Source organism: Myotis brandtii, unplaced genomic scaffold, assembly GCF_000412655.1.
Source record: "Myotis brandtii unplaced genomic scaffold, ASM41265v1 scaffold95, whole genome shotgun sequence".
NCBI lineage: Eukaryota > Metazoa > Chordata > Mammalia > Chiroptera > Vespertilionidae > Myotis > Myotis brandtii.
Genome location: NW_005371920.1, coordinates 1,989,895 through 2,008,851, shown reverse-complemented (window position 1 = coordinate 2,008,851; position 18,957 = coordinate 1,989,895). Strand labels below are relative to the sequence as shown.

General features: G+C 39.9%; 1 protein-coding gene and 1 long non-coding RNA gene across 4 annotated transcripts in view; both read left to right on the top strand.

The window, feature by feature from the left end:
• LOC106724732 overlaps positions 1–10,083 on the top strand; it is a 56,885-nt gene extending 46,802 nt beyond the window's left edge. Inside the window, exon 3 of the long non-coding RNA XR_001360569.1 lies at positions 10,007–10,083. This is a non-coding gene — a long non-coding RNA (uncharacterized LOC106724732). The remainder of the gene's footprint in view (positions 1–10,006) is intronic.
• Positions 1–18,957, top strand: part of KCTD16 (potassium channel tetramerization domain containing 16) — a 241,898-nt gene that overhangs the window by 91,694 nt on the left and 131,247 nt on the right. The window lies entirely within an intron of this gene.

Genomic DNA, 18,957 nt, shown 5'->3' with positions numbered 1-18,957 from the left:
TGGGCTGGGGGCAGCTCCTGCATTGAGTGTCTGCCCCCTGGTGGTCAGTGCGCATCATAGCGACCAGTCATTCCACTGATCATTCTGCCATTCAGTTGATTTGTATATTAGGCTTTTATTATATAGGGTAACATATACAGGGAGGGGTCCAGTGCATGAATTCATGCACCTTGAATGGAACTATGGGCCGCAAGGCTGCAGTAGGCACAGGGGCAGGTCTCGGCCCATCCTCTGTGCCCCCATCCGGCCCCTCCTGCTACGGCCCCCAGTCCCCTGTCTGCGGGCAGCCTCACTCCCGCCACCACCACTCCCACGTGCTGACGGTGCCGGCCCCACTTGCACCCGCTGATGGCGCGGAGTGATTGGGGCCTGCTCCAGCAGCAGGTGCGAGCAGGGCGCCGCGTCAGTGGGTGTGAGTGGTGGCTGCTGCCTCAATTGCCTCTCAGGAGCAGGGGGAGGTGGAGAAGCCCTTAGGGGCGATTGGGCCAGCAGCCACCGCTCGCACCCGCTTACAGCGCCAAGCAATTGGGACTGGCGCTGGGTGTCAGCAGCGGGTGCGAGCAGCAGCTCCGGCACTGGCTGCGGGTATGAGTGGGGCCATCGCTGGCAGCGGGTGCGAGCGGCAGCTGCCAGCTCTGATTGCCCCTCAGGAGCAGGGGGAGGTGGAGAAGCCCTTAGGGGCAATTGGGCTGGCAACCACCGCTCACAACCGCTGACAGCACCAAGCGATTGGGACCGACACTGGGTGCCAGCAGTGGGTGCGAGCGGCAGCTCCAGCACTGGCATCAGGTGTGAGCAGGGCTGGCGCCGGCAGCAGGTGCGAGCACTGGGCAGGACTGTGGCACGCAGGAGCAAAGAATTTTCAGTAGTCACCAGAGGTTCGCCCTGATGACAGTGACCGGTGCCCTGCCTTGGTCTGGAGCCCCCGCTCACCTGCTCCACCATCCTGCCTTGGCCAATGCCCGCCATGTTCCATGCATGCCCCCTGGTGGTCAGCACACTCAAAGTGACCGGTTGTTCAGTTGTTCGGTTGTTCGGTCTATTTGCATATTAGGGTTTTATACATATAGATTATTCTCATTTTATTGATTAGATAAGGGGATTAGAGAGATTATGCAACTTGTTTAAAGCCACACAGCTGACCCTAACCACTACATTATATGCCCTCCCTAACATGCTGTTAGAATATATCAACATATTTATGGAGAGTGATGCTGGAAAATGTGTAATGAAATACGATGTCTTCATTTTAGGAAATTCATTTTCTAGGACCAGAGCATTCACATATCAATAGGTTATCTGATTCATTAGAATCCTCTACTGAAAAATAAAAATGTCCTGTTGTTTTCAACTGTACAAATATTGAGAAGTGATAAATTTTTGTTTTTCACAACCACATCCTTGGCCTACTATTTTGCATAATGTGCATATTCTGGGGTTAGGATAATAGAAAGAAATAGAGGGTTTGGGGAACGTTTAAATGGAATGGGAAAATATTTGCAACTAAGCATAGTACAAAAATTAGAATTTCATTTTTTACAACAACGAAAAATACAATGACATGTATTTATCTGTCTTACAAGAAAAATAAGAAACCTATAAAGCTGGTATTGTCAGCCCAAAATAAAGTTGTATTGTACATATAGAAATGAAGGGATGTAACCTGGTCAGTAATGATTCCTGGCAGGCTATCTTACTAATCAATACAGATTGTTTCATGATCAATATAACTGCAGTGCTTCTAAACCAGTCATGCCTAGTGGCTGTGGTTGACTTTAATGGAACCACTCGGCCACACTCAGCTATAACCTGAGCCCATTCCTGTATTATTATCAGAGCAGTTTTCAACCTCTTAATGGAAAAACATTGAACCAAAGAAGATATGGATTCATTTGGAAAGCGTAGGGAAGTAAGCCTATAAGGTTGCTGATGTAGACAGTTACTCCTTTGCCAAACTAGATCTAGATTTGTTAGGTCTGGCATCACAAAACATCTCTGTTTCACTGTCACCCTTTAAATCCTGCCCTAGCCGGTTTGGCTCAATGGATAGAGTATCAGCCTACAGACCAAAGGGTCCTGGGTTTGATTCTGGTCAAGGGCACGTACCTCAGTTGCAGGCTCCTCCCCACCCGGGCCCTGGTCAGGGCTCTTGCAGGAGGCAACCAATCAATGTATTTCTCTCACATCGATATTTCTCTCTGCCTTTCCCTCTCTCTTCCACTCTCTCTAAAAATCAATGGGAAAATACTCTCGGGGGAGGGTAAATAAATAAAAAATCCTTACTGTTTATCTCTTTTCTCAAATCTTTTCAACATTTCCTGAATGCTGCTGCTAAGTTTTATAACTTATCAGTTAACTATTTAATAGGTCACAAATTGCTTTGTACTATTTCACTGAGATAATGTAGCAGGAAGCATCTTGTAATCCATATGGTATTTTGCAATGTGATTTACTATATGTATGTAATATATAAGTTATAATTGACTTTCTGCATTCAGTTATGCAATAAATGCTTATCGATCATTCAACTCATGGCAGACATTATGATAATTATAGGGGCTATGAGAGGAAAGAGATATATCCCACTATTGAAGACCCGACATGACTGTGAAAGCATATTCACCTCTGATGGTGAAAGCTATGGCTATCTAAGCTCATAATTAATATGCAGAGTGTCTGGGTGAAGCATAATTTTCCCAGAGCATTTTACCCTATTAGGTACTCCATCTTAAACCCTGAGCAGAAGTTTGCTAGTTTAAGAGGAGAACTGTATGCCAAGTGGAGTACCCAGCAGGTACAGAGTGAGGACAAACCATGTTCAAGAAACAATGGGGAACTTGACTAGAGTATATGCTGATAATGGAGGGTTGAGGTGAGCAAGGAAGATAGAATCAGTTAGATGGTGAAGGATCTTCAAACCAATGCTAGAGGAGGTGGAATTTTCTTCTGAAGAAAGAATTTTAGACAGAAAAATGATTTGATCTGAGCCCCATGGAGATTGAACTGAAAGGGATTAAGACCAGAGGTAAGACCAGTAGTAGGTTATTTAATATAGGTAAAAAGAAGAAGGTGAATTCTTAAACTGGACAAAAGTGTATATCTTGGCTTTAACCTCCTTGGGAGACTATTAAGCATAAGTTATGTTTTGCTTCTATCTTTCTTTGTTTCTAGCACAATTCTACATACATAGTTGACGCTTGGACAATACTTGCCTTATGAGTATTAGGAATCCATTTCTACTTTAAAATTTACATGCACAGTGTATTCTTGACCCAGTGAACAGGATGTCTTTGTTAAACTGTCATTTTTAACAACATGGAATTTGCCAATTCATAAATCACTTAATGAATAAGAAAGTATCTTGATGCTTCTGCCCTTGGCAACAAAGTGCCCAGAAATTTGCCATCAAAAATTTATTTTTTGAATCTTTAAATGTAGTAGCTTTTGAAGTTTTAGATACTTTCAGGATTCATAGAGATGAAAACAAGAAATCTCAAAATCATTATTTTATTTCATTTTTCATTTTATTTCATTTTATTATTGGCATCTCTAATAATAATGATAGGTTTCATTTGTTGAATACATACACTAGGGCCGTCACTCTTCCAAGTACTCACTTAATTTTTATGCAGATGCTATGAGGTATGTTTTATTATAATCCAATTTTAAAACTGAGGGAAGTGGGGCACAGACAGCTCCAGTAGCTTGTCCAAGAGCAAATGGCTAGAGGCAGAAGAGCTGCCAACCCACGTTCTCCGACCCCAAAGCACACTCCTCACCACAAAAACATGAGAGCCAGGCAGACTTAGCCTAACACAGTGATCAAAGAAAGAGAATGAGTTAAAAGCAAGAATATATACTTCAGAGGAAGTGTGTAGCAAATTCTTCTTGAATGTAAGCAGGATTTTTTGGCAGGGAGTGAAAAAGGGCCCCCCAACCATGGCTTTGGTTCTCATCCTTGGTACAGAAGAACTGTGCACTTAAAATACAAACATTTTGTAGATTGCAGCTCTTCTTACTCCCAGGCTATTTCTAGACCTGTTAACAAATTCATAAATCTTCCACCCACTGGTTTTTCTTTCTGGTTAGAATCAGTTCAAATGACTCTAGCTTGCTGAATACTTATTATTACTTTAAATACAGTATCAAGGAAAATAATTACTGTAAAACAGCCTGTTTTTCTGATTCTGGGTCTGAGATTCTCATAGCTAGTAAAAGCAATTGCTCTGGTGTATAAAATCTGTTCTAAAATAACGTGAGAGATTATGCCACAGTTGTATGTGAAGGATAGAGTTTTTTATATCTGATACAGGCAGAATGATTAAAAAGCTCACTCACCTCTTCCTTCTTCATTGTTCTGTCTCTTTTAATTTGGATTCCTTTGGGTTGGCTAATGCCATCTACAGAACGAGCAGCGGGATAGTATGGAATATGGAAATCATTTCTATATTGTAGAGGGGCAATCTAATTACCTCTATCGATCACTCATCTGGTCTTCCCTCTCTCCCGGTTTGTTTAGTGTTCGGTTGTATAATTGGTATCATTAGAGCATTAGTGCCTCCTTTCACGAGGCATGTGGTTGCTGGTCATTAGCAATCCCAATAGACATGTCAGGGAGAGCAAACCTAGGAATTGCAAGCAAACTTTCCATCCACAGCGGGGTGGCTGGCTTTCTCTAGTTAACCCATTTTTTTTTTCTGCAAGTGTCATAGGAATTATGTTTCAGATGCAAGCCCTCTAAGCTTCAGCTGACTTAATTACCTAAGCTCTGGAAGTGATTCTTCCTCTACAGTGACAGTAAAGCAGTGTCTCTAGGCCCGTGAGATGTATGTTAAATCCATTATGATTTGTTAAAAACTCAGCACAGTTTTTTGGTTGGGCGGGGGGGAGTGTGATATTTTTTTTTAAATAAATGGTGTTGGGAAATTTGGAAAACCACATACGAAACATGAAACTAGACTGCTATTTGTCACCATACACAAAAATTAACTCAAAATGGATCAATGACCTAAATATAAGACCTGAAACAACTCAGCACGTTTAAGGTCCTCTAGGACCTCCAGGTAAGGAGGGGTTATTCAGAGATGGAAATAGAACTCTGGGCCTTTGTGTGGCAAGGGTGATAGGAATGGTCCGAGGTTGGGCCTCTTGTCAAAAATAAAGTTTCAAAAGTGATTGAGCTTTTTCTGCTCATTATCTCAGAATGATCCGCACCTCTTTGGTTGTCACTAAAAATCAGTTGAAAAATACCCCAAACGCTTCATTACTTTACTCCTCTTTTTCCTGGCCATTATAATGAGCTGATAAACATGCTGATGGAAGGACTAGACTAGAGTGGGAAGTGAGGAACTCTAGGTTGAGGTTCCAGCTCTCCTTTAAGTAGCTCTGTGACCATGGGAAGTCATTTCAATTCTCCAGCTCCCACCTTCTGTTTCATAAGAGTTGCTTAGATTTGGGAGTTTAACCTCAAATGCTATTAGAGGCCTAGAAAAATAACTTAGGACAAAAGGCAGAGATGAGGTTTGTGGCAATTGGAGAGTGCATGTCACCCTGGTGTAAAGGTATTACAGTCTTAAACACACTTAAAAATATCCAGCCACAGAAAACACATCTATGGGCAATAATTGGTCCATAGCTGTCAGTTTACCACTCTGAGGTGATGTAATCTATCCCCCCTTTTTATTTTTGGTCTAAATGTTCTGGTCTTCAAAAGAAAGATGAAAGAGGAAATGAAAGACCTAAATGAAACACCTTCTAGTAAAAAAAGGAACAAAGCAAACTAAGGACAAAAACAGACTTAGTTTAGATATAACAATAGAAGACCAGGGTGTCATATTATATATAAGATGAATGTCAGTAGCTAGTGTGGGTGTTATTGTTGTGGAGGAGGGAAAGGCAGCAGAAAGTTGAAATGCAACATGAAGAACATGTCACACAGCGTCAGTAAGTAATTTTTCCACTGCACTCAGCTTTGGTTTGACCTTCTTTATAGGAGAGTCCAGATGTGGTCAGGGACCCTTAAAAGGGATATGAAAAAGCTAAGAAGCACCCAGAACTTAAATGAACAAAAACGGTTTCTTCTGAGAAAAGGCTGAAAGAATTTGAGTTGCTCAGCCTGGAGAAGGGGAAGAATTTTGGTTAGTTACTCTTCAAGGATGTATTTTCATGTTGAGAAGGTAAAGCAGTTTTCTCTCTGTGAGTGAAGACATTAGCCAACATAGATGAGCTTAAATGAAGACAAATGAGATGTGATTGGATATTGGGAAGAATGAAAGCTTATAGAGTAGGGTGGCGAAATGCTTGAAGGATCTCCTGAGAAATGTTATGAAGTCTTTGTCCCAGGGATTCATGAGCTAGAGAAAAGGCAGGTGATTAATCTGGTTATCCTGAGGGGAAGGAGCTGCCATTCAGCAGTAAAATCTGGGATTGTCTTGATTGACATCACCATCCTTCCCAACTCCAGGACCACCACCACCACCACCACCACCACCACCTGTGGTTGCCTCCCTTAACCATAAGATGGATCTCACAGAACATGAGGGCCAAAGGTTCTCTTGAGGTACTGGAACAGGAACCTCCAAGACACTCTAAAGATCAATTTTTTTTCTGAGCTCAGCTTTTCATTTTTAAACTCCTGGTCACCTGCTCTGTATGGTTCACCTGGCATGTGTGAAACTCCTTATTTAGAGCTCCTTAGAGCAGGATATCAAAGGGACTGATCATCTCTTAATCCCAATTCCAAATTCCCAGGAAGAAGATTCTGTTATGTTTCTCTTGGTACAAGGGTTCACCTTCATTTAATAAACTATACCTCAAGGTAGGGTGAGAGTTACTTGGTAAAAAGAACTACCAGCATAGGTGGTGCTATGGGATGCATGATATCAGACCGAAAATTCTTATGCTGATGTCATAAGCACCAACACGTCAGAATATGATTCTCTTTAGGGTCTTTAAGGAGATACTTAATGTAAAATGAGGTTAGTGTGGTGGGCTCTAATCTGATTCCATTGGTGATCTTATAAGGAGAGGAGATTTGGACACACAGTGAGAAACCAGGGGCACATGTGCACCAAGGAAAGAACATTTGAGGACGTACCAAGAAGGTGGCCATCTACAAGCCAAGGAGAGAGGCTTCATGAAGAACCAATCCTGCTGATACTTTAATCTTTGACTTTTAGCTTCTAGAACTGTGAGATTATAAATTTCTGTTGTTTAAGCCATCTAGTTTGTGGTGTTTTGTTATGGCAGCCCTAGCAAATTAATACAGGTAGTCAATGTAGTTCTGGGAGAAATAAAATGTTCTGAAAGCTGAGCAGACATCCCAAGAAATCTGCTGTATCACTGTAATCACGTACATTAGCATTAAGTAATGATTATACAGAGACCTGTGTAGCTATAGTCCTCCCCTTGCTAGGAGTTTATAACTGGTTCCAAGTGTTACACTCTCCTAAGACTGGAACAGAGTACAGCAGCTCATCTTTTCTCCTAAATCGTTGTGAATATTCTGTAGTGTGTTCTTGGTTGGGGCAGAGACTTCTGAGAAGGGGAAGTGCTTTTGCAACCTTGGCTGCTCTGATAGGTGTTCCCACTAGAACCATCCTCACTGCCCCCACCTAGAATCCCAGGCACTGCAAGTCTTAACTACCCTCTCTGCTTCCCTACCTCTGATTACCACTATGCTCAGGGTGGAGTAAGTTCACACTTTATGCCAGTGATTGCTACTGGGACTGGCTTTACCAGGCAGTGGGTTGACAAATTCCTCATCAGATATGAACTGTAAGGACTAAGTGACTTACTCTTGGTCCGAATTGCTCACATTACTTTCTCAATTTGCTGCTTGACTTGGGCTGTGGGGACCTGCCTTGGTTTTGTCTGGTGGTTTAGGGCAATTGTTAGTATTAATGAATGTCACCTGCAACTCTACTTTCCCTCAGGATTTCACCTATTTGCTAACAAAACTTTCAAAAGGCACCAAAATAGGATTGGACACTACAGCTGTTATTTATGGAGGTCAGAGTTTCTCCCTCTGGGGAACTTCCTTGCTGTGTTGTAGGCAAACCTATTCAATTACATAGTTATTCTTAACACATACAGGGCGAGCCAAAGAAAAATTCTCTCTCTGATCTCCTCTAGGCAAGTAATTCCTTTATCCTGAAATGGTTGATGGCTTTCCACTATGTACAGAATAAAGCCCCATTCCTTAATGTGGAACCCAAAGCTTTCTAATCAGACTTCAGTTTCCCCCCTCCCCCAACCCCGCTTTCTGGCCATATCCATATTCACATGCCAGCTTCACAAGTCTACCTGTGTTGCTCAATCATTACTTCACATGCCTTTTTAAAAAATTAAATTTATTGGGGTGACAATGGTTAATATACTCTATAGGTTTCAAGTGATAAATCACTATGATACATACATTTCTATGATACATCATCTGTATATTGCATTGTGTGCCCACCACCCAAAGTCAAATATTCTTCTGTCACCATATATTTGAATCCCTTTACCCTTTACCATGCCCATTTACCTTTCCTCTGATAACCACCAAACTCTTGTCTGTGTCTATGAGTTTTTGTTTGTTTTTCTTGTTTGTTCATTTTTTAAAATATATATTTTTTTATTGATTTCAGAGAGGAACAGAGAGGGAGAGACAGAAACATCAATGATGAGAGAGAATCATTGATAGGCTGCCTCATGCATGCCCCCTATTGGGGATCGAGCCCGAAATCTGAGCATGTGCCCTTGACCAGAATTGAACCCAGGACCCTTTAGTCCACAGGCCAGCACTCTGTCCATTGAGCCAAACCAGCTAGGGCTTGTTTACTCATTTGTTGCTTTCCGTTTCATATACCACATAATATGGTATATGTGGTTCTTAACCTTTTCTGTCTGGCTTATTTTACTTAACATGATATTCTTAAGATCCATCCATGTTATCTCAAATGATCACATTTTATCTTTTCTTATGGCGGATTAATATTCTATTGTTTATATGCATCACATCTTCTTCATCCAATCATATAGTGAAGGATATTAGTTGTTTCATGTCTTGGTCACTGTGAATAATGCTGCCCTTTGTTTGTGCTATTTTCGCCACCCAAGGTGCCCTTTCCTCTCATCACCATCTCTTTAAATTCTATCCATCTTTGGAATCCTCCTCTAAAGTCCTTGAGGACTGAGGCACAGTCTTATATCCTATAGATCTACGCCCCCTCTCCCCAGGATTCATCCAGTGCTTTTAGAATAATGATTATTCTTTATTGAGACTTTCTTATGTGCCAAACTGTGTGCTAACTGCTCAGTCTACATTATTTTATTTAATAGCAATATTTTTTAAAATGAAGCCCTTAAGACTTAGAGAGGTTGAGTAACTTCCCCAAGATTACATTGTTTGTCTATAGTAGAGGCAGAATTGGAACCCACTTCTCCCACTTCTCAATACTAGTATATAATGCTGACTTTCAGCATTCAGTATATTCATGCTGAATTGATTTTAATGAAATAGCCTTTCCATTTTAAGAACTTATTTATGTAAAGGTGAGTTCATGGAACAGCCCCAGCCATGATTGCTGGTGTTGCAGCTACTGCTGCTGCTACCAACTTCCTTGCCTAGCAGAGGTTCAGAGAGCTGAAGAGCTCCAGAGTGCCATCAGAGATCAAGGTGCATTGCTGATCTTGGCCTAGCCATGCAGTAGCCGAACAGAGGTGATGTATTGGATGCATTTGCCATGCTAAGGAAAGTACAGCTGAATGTTAACCAGCATATTAATCATGCTGACAGATGGTCTGCCTGGCTGGTTGGGCTTTTCAACAGACTCTTTCTATCCCACAAACCCACTGTTGTGTACCTATTAGTCTGAAGGGAATAATATAAAATACAGGTTTACATGAGGAACCAGGGCAGCATTAGTAATAGTTAGAGGACTAGGTTACATTCTCTGACATTTTAATTGCCTTTATTCTGCTTGCCCAGGCTATTGACCATTTTTTCTTTCTATCATCGAAGTCCACCCCCAGGTCAGTGCCATTTAAAGTATGTGCTCCCATTCTGGTCCCACACTTGAGATGGTTCCCAGTTACAGCTTCACACATAGCACTGAGAATGGCTACCACCTACCAGTAAGGTAAGTATATAAGCTGGAAATTTTCTGTCCCATGGTGTTATTTCTGTTGACTCAGTGGGCAGATTCTAATTTGAACCAGGCAGAATTTAGCCTGCCTGAGGCTGGTGGGCAGGTGTTGATTCCTGTGACTGGGTTGCTTGAATCACTAGAGCATCCAGATATTCCAGGCTGGCGGCATCTCAACAGGAAACTCAAGTTCCATTTGGTGGGGCATCTAGGAACTCAGCGAATCCCATCTTGCACTTGGATTTTGACTGACAATGTCCTGACCTATCATTTGTGGAGAAATATAACTATATAACTATATAATGATACTGATATCTGTATACATATTTATCTATCTATCTATCTATCTATCTATCTATCTATCTATCTATCTATCTATTTATCTATCTATCTATCATGCTGAGGTCCAGTCAAGTCAGTGGGCAAATCTTGTCAGACACAAAGATAGATAAACCTGCCTCCTTCCTCAGTTTTTGGGGTGGGCTAGGGTGAAAGAATAAAACTTAATAAAGAAAAAAATAGTGAAAGCAAAAGAAGACAAAGTGTGACAGCCTCTCCTTCCTCCCTTTTGTTTTTTAATAGGAAAGAGAATTAAGTAATCAGCACTACTCAGTGTTGGGCAGCACTCCCATAGGGTCTCATTGAGTCCTGACACTAGGCCTTTGACAGAGGTTTTGTCCTTTTTTCTCGGAAGGGAATTCTGAGAGCCAGAGTAAGTAACAGAGCCAAAATCATAGAGATTGTAGATGCTGGGTTGGGATCTAACATGGGCTTATCTGATCCTGATGCTCACCTCTGTCTGCTGTGATGAACTGTCACATTTCTCAACACATTTCATCCTGCCTCTTCTCTGAAACAAACCAATTAGTTATGAGAGGAGGTGAAATGTTAGAAGGAATCAATACATTCTCTTTCATGGCTGTGCTTAATGGACAATTCTTTGCCAATTGCCCAACGCATTTTATGTATTCTTAGTGCACCCAAATTTAAAACTTTTGATCAATATATCTACAACTCTAGGAGGGAAGGTACTCATTGGTAGTAACATCCTTTTGATTGGGCACCTAGGGCATTTATATCTTCTCTGAGTTTTTTCATACAGGAAGGATAATAGTGGTTCAAAGCCAAGCCAATTGCTTATAAAACCCAGGAGGTTCAATGTGAGTTGACACATTCTTGGCATATATTGAATGAAATTGTTAATTCATTTTGAATTAACATTTTGAATGGTTGTTAATATTTGAGTCTTCCAACCATTGTTAGATTGGGAAATGGGCCAGGTCAGTTTGTAATCCTGATGACAGAATCTTCAGACCAGACAAACTTCTGTTACTGTTTTTGGGCTAAAATATTAGTACTTAATCCTCTAGAGGTCTGGATGCAGATGGCAGAACAGACTCCCGAGGCATATCCTGGAGGCTACAATCTGTTTAGCCAATCCCAGAGCTGTTGCTTTTAAAAAATATATATATTTTATTGATTTTTTACAGAGAGGAAGGGAGAGGAATAGAGAGTTATAAACATCGATGAGAGATAAACATCGATCAGCTGCCTCCTACACACCCTCTACTGGGGATGTGCCCGCAACCAAGGTACATGCCCTTGACCGGAATCGAACCTGGGACCCTTCAGTCCGCAGGCCGATGCTCTATCCACTGAGCCAAACCGGTTAGGGTGAGCTGTGGCTTTTTAAATAGCTCACATGCTGGCCCTAAGTTCAAGAGCCTCCAAGGAAACCCTTAAAGCAACGAACCATTTTGGGGTGTGGTTGGTGGAAGATGCGAAGACACAGTTATTTGGGAGAATTTATCTCCTTGGGAACTTACCAGGGACATGGAAGCAGAAGAAGGGTGGGAGGAGAGAGGAGGACAGGAAAATTTGTACACATTGCAGCTTAATTTATTTTTAGTTCTGCATGTTATCATTGTGTATATGTAAGAAATAATTTGTGAAATCTTTTCTGGTCTTTTATGAATTTTTTCTTCCTTCCCAAATGTTCTTTCTCTTAAGCCAGTTTTGTTTTTAAACAATACTTGCCATCTTATGATTAAAAGTGCATATTAGAGTCTGAGTCACATGACTCACCTCTCCAACATACAGAGGAGTTCTGTAATCTAAGAGTCAAGCTCATTGGTTTGGCTTTTTTTTTTTCTTTCCCTTTTTTCTGTTTCCCATTTTATGTGGCTATGAGGGGTTAATGCTGAATTGGTTGGTGAAAATTGAAAATTACCAAAATTTAAATGCACAGAAAAGGTTTCTTCCCCCCTCCCTTGCCCCTGTCTCCATATAATGCTCATTCCTGTTGGGCAGCTCTGGGGAGCGGGAAAGTGCATCCCCGAAGTGCAAGTCCCACTCATTCTCACAAGAATCGATTGGTTTAGGACAGGCCAGGGCAATTTGATCATCTGAGATTTGCCTGGGGCTCTTGAGACCCCAGTCTCCCTGAGACTTAGTCTTTCCATCTGTAAAGTGGAGAGAGTAGTAGTATATAACACATTGGTTGTTGTAAAAGCCGAGTTATTACTTAGTAAATACCCGCCACATAGTAAGCACTCAGTAAAAGGGTTATTATTGTCCTTTAAAATTTTCCCATCTTTTGATCCAGACATCTAGACATTCTACTTCTAGGAACTATTGTTGAAAATATATTTAAAGATGCATAGGAAAAATAAAGTGATATAGATAAGATATTCACCATGGTATTATTTATAGTTATCCAAGAATTGTCCAAAAATAATTAATAATAAAAATCTCCACTTCAAGAAATACTTTGAAACTATTAAAACTTGTGTACTAGAATTTTATTTAGTGAAATGAAAAGCAGTTTATATTACTTTTATAAAGCAGGTTGTTTTTCAAAAATAGAGATAGAAACAACTACAAATATATATCTAGGGTATCTCCCCCAAAATGTATACACACTTTGAATGATTATAAAGTCAGTGTTTAATAATATATAGTTCATTTTCAAAATTTAAATCTATAGAACTCAATTTTTTTTGTTTTGTTAGTGCCTGCTTTCAAACTGATGACTGTTCTGGTCCAAACACTGCTAATATCGTGAAGCAATAGAATTGCAAACATCAAGAATCATTTCCTTGCCCTGACCGGTTTGGCTCAGTGGATAGAGTGTTGGCCTGAGGACTGTGTAGATAGTTCATTTTCAAAATTTAAAAGAATCTACAGAAATGAATTTTTTTTTGTCAATGCCTGTTTTCAAACTGATGACTGTTCTGGTCCAGGCATTACTGATAACGTAAAGCAATGGAATTGCAAACCTCAATAATCATTTCCTTCAGTATTTGTGTGCCCTCAATTTGTCTATTGTTTCAGGTTTTGTACCATAACTTTATATTTTATGTATCCCAATGACAAAGTCTAGTGGATAAATTTTATTTGTTCAAAACTTAGTCTGGCGTCACCCTTTATTTCAAATCAGTTAAACCTGTAAAGGAGTGAAAATTAAGTGATTTATCAGCTATTAAAGTGTGTATACATTTTTGGGCGGACAACCTGTATAAATACAGGTATATGGATACAGTCAGGAGAGCCATCCAAAGTGACAGAAAGATATATATCTTTTAAATTATAGGTTTCAAAAACTATGCACACTTTGAATAATTATACAGGCAGTGTTTGTATTTCAACTGTGTTTTCAAACTTCCAGTAGCATTTTAGGATGAATTTCCTTTGTTCAAAGCTTAGTCTGTCTGAAAAGAAAGAAACATCAATTGAGCTATCAGCTACTAAAGTGTCTCTACATTTTTTGGGACATTCTAAATAAATATAGGCATATGGAGACAGGCAGGATAGCCACCCAAAGTGGCAGAACATTGTTTTTAAAAATTATAGGTTTTAAAAACTATGCAAGTTATACATATTTAGCTATATTTTTAAGACAAAAAATACAGAGACTAGACAGAAAAATAAAATCACTTCTAATTTTACAAAGTAGTAACAAAAATCTGGGAAGAATAACTTCTAAATCTTAAAAGATGATTTCTCTTTTCTATTAATAGCATTTTCAAATCTTTCTGCTATGAACACATATAGCTTATATAACCTTTAAAGCTACCAAACGTATATTGTTAAATCATTTGCCGCAGATTTCTGCTGAGATGCTGATGCAGTTTCATTTGGCAAATATTTATAAAAAGCCTGCTAGAAGCCAAGCACTTGGCTAGGTGGTTCACAAAAACATATGTAGTCTGCTTTCTTAGAGGTTAGACTATCAAATCAACCCGAAGCAAGAAAAAGGGAAGTACATTGGACTTGGTTGTTTGTGTTAACAGGGTTGGGAACTTTTTCTTCCACATTTGACCCTGCCCTGTGCCCAGTGGCTGAGCCAAAGGCTGCTGGACCAATGCTTAGCCTCATCAGTAGTGTCCATCAGCCTTATTTGTTTGCACTGGTCGCCCTGATTAAGCATACACAATCGAAGTAAGAACAAAAGTGACTTCCAATACAGCTTCCAGGTAAGTCTCCTAAATTCCCATCCAATCAGATTGTTGATCCTAAGCCCCTCCCATTAGGAAATTCAGGAGCTGCCTCTACCTGTGGGAGGAAGCTGGGGCAGAGCTAGGTCAGTTTGTTCACTGCATCCATATGTCCTCAGAATGGAATACCATTTGCAGTCTCAATTTTTTTTTTCATTTTAGAAAGCATTTATTTGAGCAAAAGGAACTAACCTAGGAGAGACAGATTTAGGTAGCAACTAAATTGTCCTCTTGCAGTCTCAATTTTCAGCATGAGCACACAGAAGAGGTGAAGAAAAATTCTTTGTCTTGATTTTGTTCTTAGATAATGTGCTGTGGTCAAGTGCCAGCTAGAGGAACCTGCACTGGGAAGGGGTAGTGTGGGAACTCACTGTGAAAACACAATGGCAACACTGTTTGACCGGAAGTGACAGGGCAAAGGAAGCTTGATTTGATTCTTAAGAAAACCTGTCACCTTTATCTCTCCTAAGTGGTCTTTAAAGGAAATTTTTAATAACTCTCCTCCACCAATTGCCTTACATTGAAAAGTGTAGGTAGGAGAGGTAAGGGCAGTAATGAGAGTCAGTTGGACACATGAAAGAGGCGTGAAGGGAAAAGGTATGAAAAGCATAGAGTAGAGCTCCAGCCTATCTTCAGGCATTTCTAGGCTACTGAGAACAGCTGGCGGGACATGATTTTGAATTGGTGGTGAAAGTGAGTGCGGGTCTTTGGGGTTTCATTTTATATGTCTGTGATGAGATGAGGGATGAGTAGACGACTAAAAGCAAAAATGTCAAATATACTAAAATGAAAAAGCACATTAGCATTAATAGGTCAGACTCATATACATCCAACTGCTGCTAGACGTAACCATTCATAAAATCTCAACTTTTGCTGACAGAAAATTTCTGCCAAACTCAGCCTGTTGGCAGCATCATAAGTTATAGGTGTGAGGTGTCATTGCGGTGGTCTTGGGGCCCCTGTTGCATGAATAAGCCTTAGATTGTCACCTATGATGGGACATGAAAATCCTAAACTCGGCATCAGGTTTTGTTACAGGATAGTAGATCAGAATTTAGAAAGTGAAGCTATAGTTTCTTTTATTCTTTGATTTTTCAATTACAGGTAACATTCGATAGTATATTAGTTTCAGGTGTACAGCATAGTGGTTAAACATTTATATAATGTAAGAAGCGATCCCCCTGTAAGTCTAGCCCTCACCTGGCATCATACATAGTTATAGCTATAGTTTCTTTTTAAGATTATGATAACAGAAGCAACTGCTTCAGATTTATGAATGTTTTTACTTTAATTTCATGGCACTCAAGATGTAGCTAAAGTTTGCCTCTTTCTCCCTCTCCCCTCATCAGGGAGTGGTGGCTACCTCCTTTACGGTCATGACATCCTCAGAGTGGTGAGCTGAAAACTTATATGGAATATTCAGAGCCTCCAGAAGTATTTTTATCACTCAGTACTAGTAGAAATAATAAACATTTATGGAGCCCATCGTATGTCAACTATTTTCTGTTGGCACTGTCAATTATTTTCATGTTGAAAGGCCTCTGGACGTAGTGTTTGGTATGTGTTTTCTTATTTTGTCCTCATAGTAATGCCTTCAGGTCTGTGCTTTTATTATTTCTGCATTTTATAGACACTGAAGTTTAAAGAGATCAGTTAATTTGTTTAAGACCATACAGAGTTAGAAAGGGGATTTGACTGAGAAAGTCTAATGTGAGGCACTATGTACACATGCATTTACAGGGATTGCAAGACACTGGAATTGTCTGAATCATTTTCCTCTTTCATTTCACTGGGAACAAAAGAGATTTGACAATTAGCAGGTTTAATAACCAATGATGATGTGTAAAATATAAATATTATTTTCAAATCCCAAAGTATTTGGGTGGTAATGGAAGTATTTTGTTCTGTTTGTGTTTTTGACTGGGAGATATTAATTCTTTGGAACACTGGGGAATGCTCAACCCCAGCAAATTGAGATAAGAGATCACTGTCTTGGGAGTAATGAAAACTTGGGCTGAGGAAATTTCTCACACAAGTTGTTAGGCTGTGTCATCTGCTGTTCTTGGTGAAGAACCACAAAAGTGTGCACTCTGTTCTGGCTTAGGAGAGGTTGGTCAGGAAGCCCAAAAGCAAAACTTGCTAAAGACTGGACCACAGACTCGGAGAGCGCCCTGTGCCCAGGTCTTGGTTTATCGTCTGCTAGTATCACGTTAGGCATAATGGGGGCGAGGGGAGCAGAGGTGGGAAGGATATCAGGGTTATGTATAAAAAAAATCTTGTTATGCTCTTTGCTTAGTTGCACTTCTTTTAAAAATAGAGAAGGCATTGTTTTATTTGAACACACAAAGCTTTTTGTTATATTTACTTGCTGACTGTCCTTAACACATGTGCATGTGGGCACACACACACACACACACACACACACACACACACACTGAAAAACAGAACATTTAAACCTTGAAAAATTCATGCTGAAAACCTGATGGGCTAATGAAAAGGATCAAACCAGACTTCATTTTTACTAAAGCTTCAGTAGAGATCTGTGGTGAACAATGGAGAAGTATATAAAGTAGAAATGGAAGTTCCTTGCCACCTCATCCCAAATATAATCATGATTATAATAAAAATCAGAATAACACATTATGAAGTGCTATGGCTCAGCTACGCTTTTAGACTCTGTAGCTTTAGCAGATATATCCCTCACAATAGTTCTGTGAGGTAGTTACCATTATCCTCCAGTTTAGTACATGAGGGAACTGAAGGGTAAAAGGTTAAAGTAACCCATCCCATCAGGTAGTCAGCAAGGAAGCCAGACCCTAATTACTATATGCACTAAATTATCAAAATCTGGGCCCTAATTACTACATTAAGCCAGATCATTAAAGAAAGGAATCATAAAAAATAAACTATGCACAATTTAATATTTAATTTTAACTTAAATGTATATTATTTAGACATCGATGTGACACCAAGGCCATTTCTAAGTATGGCTATACCAAATGGCTTTTGCCTTCCTTAAATAAACCACACCCATTATTAAACTTCAACTATTGCACCTTTACAGTGGGTGGTCAGAGTGTTCTTCAGAGTGTCTTTTTATTTTTTATTTTTTATGAAGGTCTCCCAAAGCAATTAATTTAGATGTCATAGAAGAAGCAACTATTTTTCTTTTTGTTCTTTATTCTACTAGTTTGTGTAATTTTGAAATGAACTGGGTCATTGCAACAAGATATATAAAACTGGCCTTAACAAGTTTGGGGACAAAAACCACTGTCTTTTTTTCTTTTAATTTAATTTTTCAATTACAGTTTACATTCAATATTATTCTGTATTAGTTTCAGCTGTATAGCGAAGTGCTTAGAAAATCATATTCTTTATGGAGTGGTCCACCCTGCTGCTTCAGGTACCCACCTGGCCCCATACATATTTATCACAATATTATTGACTATATTCCCTATGCTGTAGCCTACATCTCTGTAGCTACTATGAACTACCAATTTGTACTGCTTAATCCTTTCACCTTTTACACTTAGCCCCCAACCCTCTACCCTCCCAACCCCTGCCCCTCTGACAACATAAATAACATAACAGGTGAGGCCAAATGTGCCTGCCCTAGACATCAGCCTGAATTTTAAAATAGAGACTGTAGGTACATTGGGAATGTTAAGTTCAGCTAAGAGAACTTCTTTACAATGGAATTACCAAGAATGCTGAGAGGCACAGTAACTCACTGGGAGAAATCTGTTTCTTTTTTCCATGCCCCATACATCTAAGGGTGTGTGCTTATCAAAGCCTGTTTACCCAGGCACCATACATAGTTATAGCTATCGTTTTCATTATTTTTGGATTTATTATATGTAAATTCATATACCTCTCTAATTTCAATTAGTCTTGGAAAACAAGTCTTAAAACATGAACATTGAAGAGTACAGTGAATTCCCCAAGAATTTCTAAAGACACTCCCTTGAGACTGGGCTGACACTAGAAAAATGAAACAGAACTGATTAAGAAATTAATAGCATAAATCTATTGGTAAATGTTTCCCTCCACGTCCCACGTGGTTCAGGGTTCAGTACCTGGAAGAGGAGCCACACACAAATGAAAGAGAAAAGACACGAGATAATTTGGGAATGTTGGGGGACCAGGCGGGTAAGTCCAACTCAGGAGGACGGACTTCCACTGGTGCTCAGGCCGCACCAACCTTTTATATTCAGAGGTAAACAAGGTAGTGGTTACCATAGTTACACAGTTCTTGTGAGTTTCACTTGTTTTGACCATAGTTACACTTCCTGCACTTCCCTCAGCCCATTAGCTTCCCAGATAAGATCTAG